The sequence below is a fragment of the Lipotes vexillifer genome, unplaced genomic scaffold, assembly GCF_000442215.2.
Source record: "Lipotes vexillifer unplaced genomic scaffold, Lipotes_vexillifer_v1.1 scaffold2150, whole genome shotgun sequence".
NCBI classification, from domain to species: Eukaryota; Metazoa; Chordata; class Mammalia; order Artiodactyla; family Lipotidae; genus Lipotes; species Lipotes vexillifer.
In genome coordinates, this window is record NW_006795413.1 from 229,771 (window position 1) to 240,809 (window position 11,039).

At 45.5% G+C, this 11,039-nt stretch overlaps 1 pseudogene; it reads right to left on the reverse strand.

Annotated features, from left to right (window-relative positions):
• Window positions 1-5,543: 5,543 nt before the first annotated feature.
• LOC103086695 (epithelial splicing regulatory protein 1 pseudogene) lies at window positions 5,544-6,857 on the reverse strand (annotated as a pseudogene).
• Between the last annotated feature and the right edge of the window lie 4,182 nt (window positions 6,858-11,039).

Here is an 11,039-nt window from a genome sequence, read left to right on the forward strand (position 1 = left end):
CTTCAAAGCTTTTGCACAGCAAAGGAAACCATAAACAAGACAAAAAGAATGGGAGAAAATATTTGCAAATGAAGCAACTGAGAAAGAATTAATCTCCGAAGTATACAAGAAGCTCACACAGCTCAATATCAAACAAAACAAAACAAACAAACAAACAAAAACAATCCAAAAATGGGTAGAAGACCTAAACAGACATTTCTCCAGAGAAGATATACAGATTGCCAACAAACACATGATAGGATGCTTAATGTCACTAATCATTAGAGAAATGCAAATTAAAACTACAATGAGGTATTACCTCACACCAGTCAGAATGTCCATCATCAAAAAATCAACAAAAAATAAATGCTGGAGAGAGTGTGGTAAAAGGGAACCCTCTTACACTGTTGGTGAGGATGTAAATTGATACAGCCACTATGGAGAACAGTATGGAGTTTCCTTAAAAAAATAAAAACGGGACTACCAAACGACGTAGCAGTTCCACTACTGGGCATATACACTGAGAAAACCATAATTCAAAAAGAGTCATGTACCACAATATCCATTGCAGCACTATTTACAATAGCCAAGACATGGAAGCAACCTACGCGTCCATCAACAGATGAATGGATAAAGAAGATGTGGCACATGTATACAATGGAATATTACTCAGCTATAAAAATAAGTGAAATTGAGTTATTTGTACTGAGGTGGTTGGAACTAGAGTCTGTCATACAGAGTGAAGTAAGTCAGAAAGAGAAAAACAAATATTGTATGCTGAAACATATATACGGAATCTAAAAAAAAAAAAAAAAAAAAAAAAAAAAGCATTCTGAAGAACCTAGGGGCAGGACAGGAATAAAGACTCAGATGTAGAGAATGGATTTGAGGACGTGAGGAGGGGGAAGGGTAAGCTGAGACGAGGTGAGAGAGTGGCATGGACATATAGACATTAGCAAATGTAAAATAGATAGCTAGTGGAAAGCAGCCGCACAGCACAGGGAGATCAGCTCAGTGCTTTGTGACCACCTAGAGGGGTGAGATAAGGAGGGTGGGAGGCAGACACAAGAGGGAGGAGATATGGGGATATATGTATATGCATAGCTGATTCACTTTATTTTACAGCAGAAACTAACACACCATTGTAAAGCAATTATACTCCAATAAAAATGTTAAAAAAATAAAATGTTTAAGTAAGTGAACTTTATTAAATATATAAAAATGATAATTTTCTCTCTGAATTTGTATTTTATTTTTCTTAAGAAGGAAAATGAAACTTTTCAGAATAGTTGCTTTTTTATTATGTAAGTAATTAATGTTAGTTGTAGAGTAATTAGAAATTGCAAGAAATGTAAAGAAGAGAACAAAAGTTGCCCATATTTTTACCACACAGAAAAAAAAAAAAAAAAAAAAAAGAAAAAATGTTTAAGTAAGTGAACTTTATTAAATATATAAAAATGATAATTTTCTCTCTGAATTTGTATTTTATTTTTCTTAAGAAGGAAAATGAAACTTTTCAGAATAGTTGCTTTTTTATTATGTAAGTAATTAATGTTAGTTGTAGAGTAATTAGAAATTGCAAGAAATGTAAAGAAGAGAACAAAAGTTGCCCATATTTTTACCACACAGAAAAAAAAAAAAAAAAAAGAAAGGAAAATATAATATGGCCTTTTTTTATATAGGCCACCAACTGGTTTATTTTACAACATATCCACACTACATTGAGCACCAATGCAGATGTTACAAAGAAACCCACAGTCCTGTCCCAGCAGGGAACAGGTCAAGTGTATGACTTGGGGTGGTCTTGGTGTGGGTGAGGGAGAAAAGAAAGGATAGGAAAGAACAGACATTATTCCTCACTCCTGTTCCAGAATCTGAGGGATGAAATGCAAGGATTTTAAGCTGTTCTTAATCCCCTTCTCTAAGTCAGCTGATGTTCAAATATGGAATCTGGGCTGGTAGATCAGCTGGAACTGGGCAAAACAAGGGCACAGTGTTTAAAATAGCATCCACAATATTACTGCCCAAAGTAGGCGAAATGAGCTATGCTTTTCAACTGATGCTTTTTACTTTTTCTTGTTTTATGAACTCTTACAAGTTTAGAGGATATCAGAATTATACAACCACAATCACAATAGAGCATCTGCTCAGTGTAAAAATATTATTGTTTAGGAAAAATAATTCAATAAATATACAGAGGGAAATGAACTAAGTTGAATGGTACCAATACAGAAAGGCAGTTTGGGCTCCTTTATTTTGATTTTTTTCCAGTTATGACCCCACAAAACTATGTAGTATATTATGAAGACTGAGAATATCTTTTATGTTAAAATCCAGTCTTTAAATCTAGATGCTTCTTTAAAATTAGCATTTTAAAAAGTTATTTTTGCTCCCATATTTTTCCTCTGAAACAGAATGTAAGAAAACTGGCAGGTGCTATTTCCCATTCCAGAGGCACAGACAGGGTTTCTTTATGTTTGATGACAACCGTGATTCTTGGTTTCTGGTACACTTGAGCCTCTGGCACCTTTGGGTCTCCAGCAGCTTCCTGGGAATACAGGGCTGAGATCCCCATATTCCAGAGCAAAGGAACCAATCTGAAGGACTTGTGTCTTGGAAAGAGAGAATGCCATCTCCTTAGTGCTGGGTCCCCGTTATCTGAGGGAAGTAGAGAGAACAGGAAGGAGCAAAGCTTTGTGTCATCAAGTCACTGCTGGAGAAGGCAGTAAAGCAAGCCTAGAGCCTGCCCAGTGGCCTAGTTGTGAGAAACATGCCTTCTCAAAAGTATAAGCTTCCTGTTTATGATCTAAAATAGATGCTTTTGAAATGATTTATCTGGACTTGTGGAAGGCAGTTGCTCATTACATATTATCTAACTTTAGATTTTCTACTTGATCATTCACACAAAATCAGGCTTTAAAAATAGACCAAACTAGACTGGAATATGTACATTTCAACAGATCCAAAACTGCAGAAGGCTTATATCACTTACTGACACAGCACCAGACCCAAGGACTCCATTGGTATAAATATTTCCAAATTCCTTTGCATTTTAAATAACACTAGAGAATGGTTGGTACAAAGACACAATTACATTTTCTAACATTGATTGAATTATATTGTTTATCTTAGTTATAAACCAATTTACATAGTTTTGCTCCACTTTCTATGCATTTTTCCCTTTAAATCACCTTTTACAAAGTTTATATCTTTAAAACAATTTCAAAAGACAAATGCTCAAAGGAGCATATCTTCTGAGTTATCTTTCCTTCAATTGCTATTGGCAAGTGGACGGATCATCATGGATTTTGAATGGGTGGCCAAGCATTTCCATGGGTCACCTTACCCCACATGTTTGGGGACAAGGGAAATTGGAAACTATATCTTTGAATGATGTTGGAGGAAGGGCACAGTTCTTCAGTTCTTGAAGGTGAGTACCTTCTGGACACGTTCTGCACGACCACAGTGATGATCCCGCCAATGAATCCAGTGGCTTGAAAGACCCCAACAACAGCTCTAACCCAGGTCACTCACGAAGGCATCATTCTCAACTATCTTCTGTGTCTCTCCATCCACTTTCTCCATGGAGTGACTAGTTGCACATTAGAGGCTGTGCTCTGGCTTCTCTGGGGCACTGACTGTGCTTTCTGGAGTTGGTAGATACTCTGTGCGAATGTCTGTTATATTCTGCACTTGTTGGCAACAGAGCTGTCGAGCCAGCAGACCCATAGGGCTCTTCGCTGGCACCTGGGGCTGCCATGCCACCTTCCACACCTGGGATCATTGTGTCTTCTGGCCAGACTCTGTTGGCTCCTTCTGCCAGACCCAGGGAGATACGATTCCCAAAAAGAAATAGCTGGGCTGGCATCTTGCACATCATCTGGCTTGACTTGTTCTCTTTGGGGAGGGCAGCTAGCTTCAGTGCAGGGGAAAATTTTAAAGCTCTGCAGCCACAGGTCCTGGTGGAGTGAGAGTCAAGGCTGGAATGCAGGGAGCAAAACTCAGGGCCAGAGGGATCACCAAGCTCCCTTCAACCCCAGAGGCAGAGGAGCAAACTTTGCATGTGGGAACTTTCCCAGCAAATCAGTACTTACCTCTCCCAAAGAGGGTGGGAAGCTCACCAGGCCTGCCTTCTGGCTCACTTTGGCCAGTGTGAAAAGGATGACCTTTTTAAAGTAACAGGGCCACAGCTGCAGGTCATGGGAGCTGATAGGAAGGCCCTGAGCCCTGACAAAATTTGATTTTATGCTGTTTCCCAGAAGGAGAAAGGGCATGCATTCAATGAGCAGCTTATTTTTCGAGTTTTAAATTTTGTTATTCTGTATTTTAAGAGTAAGGCATACGCTTAGGTTTTTCTTGTTATGAGAAGTAAACAGTTCTTTATGTGGCCAATATTCTTAGAACCAAGTATGAAGCTGTTCTTGTAAATATTGAGCTTTATGGCTTTAAGAAAAAAAATGTGGCCATCCTCATCTGGGTGGGCTAGACGTGGATCCCACTAGTAAATTTCCCCCTAGTCCAGGGGACCTGAGCAGGGGGCTCTAGAGGCTGCCTGGAGAACTGGCAGGGAGCTGCCATGACCCAGTGGCTTGGCAGTTTGGGAAAAGAGGCTGCACTTAAGAGCCTCTCTCTTGACTGGATGTAGCGCTGAGATGCTGGAGCCCAATAATGGACAAGGCATGGATGCCCACATGCCGCTTCCAGCTTGAAGATGGAGGAGGCCACACGAAAGAACACGAATGGTCTCTGGGAACTGATAGTGACCCTCAGCCCACAGCAAGAAGACAGGACCTCAGTCCTGCAACCATACAGAATGAATTCTGCCAACAACCTGAATAAGCCTGGAAGTGGATTCTTCTCCAGAACCTCCGTGTAAGAGCCCAGCCTGGCCAACATTTCATTTTGACCTCATGCACAGTCAAACCCACCCAGCTTCTAACCATGGATGTTCTTTAAGTCACAAAGTGAGTAGTAATTTGTTAGGCAGCAATTGAAAACTAATACAGATGGCCTCTTAGCATCAGAGCTGTGGCTTCATCTAAAATCTTTAATAGCCTAGGATTTTGGTTTAACCAGATAAACTATGTGGTAGGGGAGGGAGTGAAGATGATGTGTTAGATGACAAAAACAGACTAGTGTGTGAAATAATAAGAAATGTATGTATTGGTCTCTTGAAACGGTTCCTGATGCAGAGCTCCTAAACCCATTGTAAAGAGGGGTGATAGGAGTATCTTTTGTTCGAATATTTAGTCCTTGATCCCAGCGGATGACACAGAGCTCCTGAGATCTTTGAAATTTTCTGAGTGATAGAAATATATGACACCAAACCCCAAAATTCTTTGAAATTTCCTGGAGTATCTTTTGTTCTAATGAGGTGACTCTTTCTGTGTTCCTGAATGGGGGATGGTCACCAGAAAGACCAAGCCATAATTAGAAGCTTGGGGTTTTAAGTCCCACCTCTCATTCTCCAGAGGGAGGAGAGGGGCTGTAATGGAGAGAGTAATCAGTCATGCCTTTGTGATGAAGCCTCATTAAAATCCTAATAGTACTGGATTCAGAGAACTTCAGGGTTGGTGAACACATCCACGTTCCAGGAGCACAGCAGCCCAACCCACCTGCTGACCATCGGCTGCTGTGCTCCTGAGAAGCTCAATGTATCCTTTACCCAACAAGTTCTTATGCTTCCTCAAGGCATTCTGGGCACAGCAAAGAAGACACAGGCATTCCCTGCTGGTCTGCCATCTGGTGGGTAACAAAGAGGATGCCTTCTCCCCAGAGATGGGGTGATGCTGTCCAAAGAAGGTCATTTCCTCAGCTGTGGCCATGAAAGGGAGTCCCTGAATGCAGGCAATGATTTTTTTCCCTGCAAGAAAAATTGGGCTACCTCTTTGGATGCACCACCAGCAATTTGAAGAAAATCTTCACTTGTTTGCTTTGTAAGCCTCAGTGTACTAGGTCCCCATGTGATGTTTGTGCCTGTGTAATGCTACGTCTCTGTGTTACTCACAAACCTAACCAGAGCTTCTCTACTCCCTTGACCCTGCAGTTTCAGACAAAGTGCTTCACATCTCTTGGCAATATTGAGTCCTTTCAAGAATCTTGAACTATCTTGAAATGAAGGCTGCCAAGATAAATCCCTAGCCCTGACTGTAGTCTTGTTATCAATAATCTTGCTGTAAGTACCACTTTCGAATTTGTGTTTTACTCTCTCTGGATCTGAAAACCTGTGATTATAAGGCTCTGAAATCATTGCTTAAATTATATTCCCCATATCGTCAAATTGAGAAGCTCCATACTGGGAGGCTGAACTATTCTCAACATTTCAACACTCTGTCATTACTGCAACTTCCAGTTGGTCAATATCGGGTGAACCAAGGCAACACTTCTTGAATTCTTTACAGAAATCAAAAAAGGAATAGAAACATTCAATCAATAATACTTTCTTCTTGGAAACCTCATGATTCAGGATTTGCCTGACATGAAGCTGCCCTTCAGTACAGAGAGAGAAGGTTCCTACCCCAGGGTTCAGTTGATTGCCCACTGGTTAAACTACTGGAGGGCTTGGCCCAGCTGCCACAGAGAACAGGCTTTTACATTCCATCTCAGTTTCTTTTACACAATTAATTCTTGGTCAGTTCCAGTTGAACTGGTCTATTACTTCGTACAACTGTCCCAAATTCTTGTTGGCCAGATCGACGTCTTTCCATAACAGCAGGATCACCTCCTTCTCATGGGAGCCCAGCCTGGTCCCGGTGGCCCCAGCAGTGATCCCAAAAGCACCACCGAGTAATCCGGAGATGCTGTCATGACAATAGATGGGGAGAGAAGTGCCATCGAGAGGTGGTGAGATGGGGAGGAAGTGAGAACGGGATAACCTGTGCTAAAATCCTCTTCAGAGAGAAAAAGAGTGTGCACCCCTCTCCACCTTCCACGTAGTCCCTGGAATCAAAAGGGGTAACCAAGCCCTCAAGGCCACACCTGACCGGTGTCCACAGCCTGGGCAGGAGGCGTGAATGCCGACCTCTAAGGGCCTCCCCAGTTCTCTCTAAGCAGGTGGCCACGCCGCTGGGCCGGCGACGCCTCCAGCTGCTGGAGCGCCGACCTCCGCGGGTGTGCTCAGGTTCCCAGGCCCTGCGGCTACATCTTTGAAGCGGCCTTGGTGACGCTGCTTTCTTCTCAGTGCTGGTCAACGAGCTCCTGGAAACCAGTGAGGCACCTGGATTGGGGGGTCGTTTTGCTGGCGACCCCCGCAACAGGCCCTCACAGCCTACCCATCCTCAACAGTCGGCCGCACGCGACGGGCAGCGGACGGGGTCTCCAGGGAAGACAGGCCTTCTCATCCAACCTGGGTGTCGTGTTCCTCGCGGCTGATCTTGGGCGGCTGCCGGCCTAGCCCAAGGAGCTCTGCCGGCGGACTCACCTGGGCTGCTGACACTGCGCGCGCACCCGTGCCTGGTCTGCCCGCAGTACTTGGGATTCTTGCTGGAGCTTGCGCTAACCCCCAGGACCTGGCGGGGACCCGGGGAGCCGAGAGCCGAGAAAGCGTGGGCCCCCGGGACAGCTCCAGGAGAGAGGCCGGGCAACACCGTCGCCGGGCAAGCGCAGGCGCTCCCCGGGCCTAGGCCCCTCGCAGGCTGATAAAGAAGCCCCTTCGGCCCGGGAGGCAAAGCCGGGACGCCCCTGGGACGCAGTCCCGGGAGGTGCCGCGGAGGGCCTCCACGGGGTGGTCAGCGGCAAGAAGGCTGGTGTCCAGGAGGCCCCAGGGTCCGCGGTGGCTCCACATTGCCCGGCCGAGTCCGCAAGCCCCCAGCTTCCTGGATGGAGACGCTAGTTCCCCCCGTGGGGGGACCACAGCCCCCGGGCCCAGGATGGCGGCCACGCCCAGACTGGAAAGCAGGCGGGCCCGTGCCCGAGCCCTGCGGGGACCACGGCGCCGGCCGGGAGGAGGAAACGGCAAGGCTGCTGTCGGCCGCCTGCAGCCCCGGCCCGCGCGCCTTTGTCCGCCCGCATCCCGCGGGTACCGTTGCTGAGCCGGGGGCGGGGCGGAGAGCTGAGGCGGAGGCCTATCCAGCGGTGGCCTGGCCCTCGCTGCCCGCCGGCTCTGTTCCTCGCGCTCCACCGCGTAGACGAGGCCCTGTCCCTCTCCGGGAGCGAGGAGGGGCTGAGCTTCCGCTGCGCGCCCTCCCGCCCGACGGAGACCGGTGCCTGGTGTCGCCCCCGCGTGTCTGAGCGCCCCGAGGCCATGGCAGCGGCACAAGCTTCCCGGCAGCTCCAAGGACTGCAGCGCCAGGTCCCAGGGGGCGGTCCCAGGGCGGTCGGGAGGGAGCTCCGGTGGCTGAGGTGACGCCGTCCAGTCGGTTGGCGGCTCCTGGCACACTTTGTTGGACTCGGACCCTCTGCTCGCCGGTCCCTGCAGCGCAGACTCAGATCACAACTCGGAAGGCTTAGGGGCCAAGTTCCTCCCTCGCTGTTCACCCCACCGCATCTGCATGGTGGAACCCGAGATGCTGCGCCCCGAGGAGGCCCGGCGGGACAGAGGTTCTCAGCAGGACCCGGAGTCCCTGGCTCTCCCCAACGCTGGCAGCGCCGCCCTCAAAGCCACCACGGTGACGCTGCCCAAACTCGGCCAACTCTGCGCCCGGAGGGAGCCCAGTGCCAAGGGCAGCCGGGGGCTCCTGTCCTGAAGGTCCTTAGTCCCCAAGACGGCTGCTCTAGACCTGTCCACTTCAGCCCGCCTACCTGCGCGTAGGTCCAGCGCCACTGCTCAGCTAGTCAACAATGACCTAGGCCAGAGCAAGAAAGAGGGCAGGCGGCCGGTCCTGGATGCTCCGCTGGCCGGCAAGCAGCAGTGGGACCGTGACCTCCAGGTGACTTTGAACTCGCCTTCGATTCTGTGACAGTGCGCTGTGGTCCAAGAGACACACGACCCACAGAACATCATGGTGCTGGGCAGTAACACATGGTGTCAGTGCAGGGAGAGGCCTTCCCCACCCTCAAGGTGGAGTTCCAACCCCGATGCAGACACCCACCCCCTCCACCCAGAATCTGTCGCTGTCTTGAGATTCACGTGTCAGAAATAAAGCAAATGCTCTAAAAAAAACAACAAAAAAACCCACAAAAAACAAACCAAAAAATCCCACGCAGAGTACCACCCCTCTCCCCAATGTCTCCCAATGTCCATGTATTCTATGAATGTTACCCTACATGGCAAGAGGGACCTTGAAGGTATAATTAAGGTTATGCGGAAATTATCCTAGATTGTTACAATGAATTCAATCTAATAAAAATGGAGAAACTTTGAGACACCATGGAAAATGTGAAATCACAGGGAAAAAGTCTAGAGCCTCCAAAAAGGAGTGCAACCTGTTAACAACTTTATTTTAACTCAATGAGACCCATGTCACATTTCTGATGAACAGAACTGGAAATTTACAACGTTTAGTTGCTTTAAACCATGAAGTTTGTGGTAATTTATTACAGCAGCACTAGATATAATTTGGTCATGGTCATTAGCATCTGGAGCAAGACTGAATTTGAAATCTAATGCAATGGATGTACTTGAGAAACAGTAAACTATACTGTATGCTGGCAAGTAAAGGTGTCTGACTAATATTGCACAGAAAAGGGGAAGGCACGCCATGAGCATTTGTTTTTGTTTCTGTTTTGTTGTTTTTCTTTTACTATGCAATATCTAAATATTTTGGATAAAACCAAGAAAAGTTGGATATGGGGCCTGGCTTTCAGGTTTAGAATACTAAATGAGGACAACAGGCCTCTTCTCAGAATCATTTTGGAATAAGTAGGAACAAAGGAAGTGGAAGCTAAGAGATGTGGTGGTGAATGTTCTGGAACATCTAGATCCTGTGGCATGGCAACAAATTTCTAGTAGGTGGGGTCACCCTAACAGATTCTTTGGATTATGGGGTTTTCTTTAATTTGTGCCCCATTCCATTTCTGTAGTTGGTTAGCTAGATAATATATTTTCTGGGCCTCCTGATAGCTGTCCAGTATTTTTTTTTTCAGCAGAAATGACATAAGTTGTATTATATTATTTGGGCATTTACTCCCTGGTCCTAACACAACCCCCTGGCCCCAAATCCAGGAGTGAGCCTTAACTGGCTTTTATCAGTTCCTACATCCAAGAGGTACTATGGTGGTTGGGGAGTGTGGTCCAAATGGGTCCATCAACAAATGAGGCAGCTTCTCCTAAGGATTTGATTTGCTTTAGGGCTTTGCTACCTAGCGCCATAATACTCTGAAATTGTGAATATTTTAGAAGAAAAACAAAAAAAAAGCAAAACATAAAATATCCATCATTCAAAACAAGAAATGGAAAGTCTATAATTTTATTTTGGAGTCAGAAAATACTAGATTCTTATTGCTCAGTATTCTGGGTATTATAACAAACAACAAAAAAGTGTGTGTGTGTGTGTGTGTGTGTGTGTGTGTGTGTGTGTGTGTATGTTTTGTCCTAAATAGTGACAGAGATAATGGAAAAATTAAGCTTGAAATAGGTATAGGGAGCAAAAGGGATATTTACCTTTAAACAGGATGGGAGCAGGATGCATTATGTCTTGAAAGGCCAAGATTCTTACCGCAGTAAATAGAAAAGAAAAGAATACATTGTAAAACAAAAAGAAAAAAGTATTTTTAAAGACATAAGAAATGAAAGGAAGCAACAAGGACCAGATGCTCTAAAATTCCAAAGATAGAAATGAAATGTTTGCCAGTATTTCATGTCCTCTGGGAATGTGCCGTATCTTGGCACAAGTTGTGTTTCTACTAGCCCTGATGAACAGACTTTATAGGGGAGTAAAGAAACGGCAGAAATTTTGACTATCTCATGGTGCTGAGATCACAGACTGGAAACTAGAAGTTCTGGTTATGCATTTCTTTGAAACAAATCACGCCAAATTTAGGCTTACACTTAGACTTAAAACAACAATCACATTATTTTCTCTTATAATTTCCGTGGGACAAGAATTTTGGAAAGTTATCAGTGAGGTGATTCTGGCCTAGAGTCTCCCAAGTGGTGTAGTCAGATGTGACTGGAGTTGGAA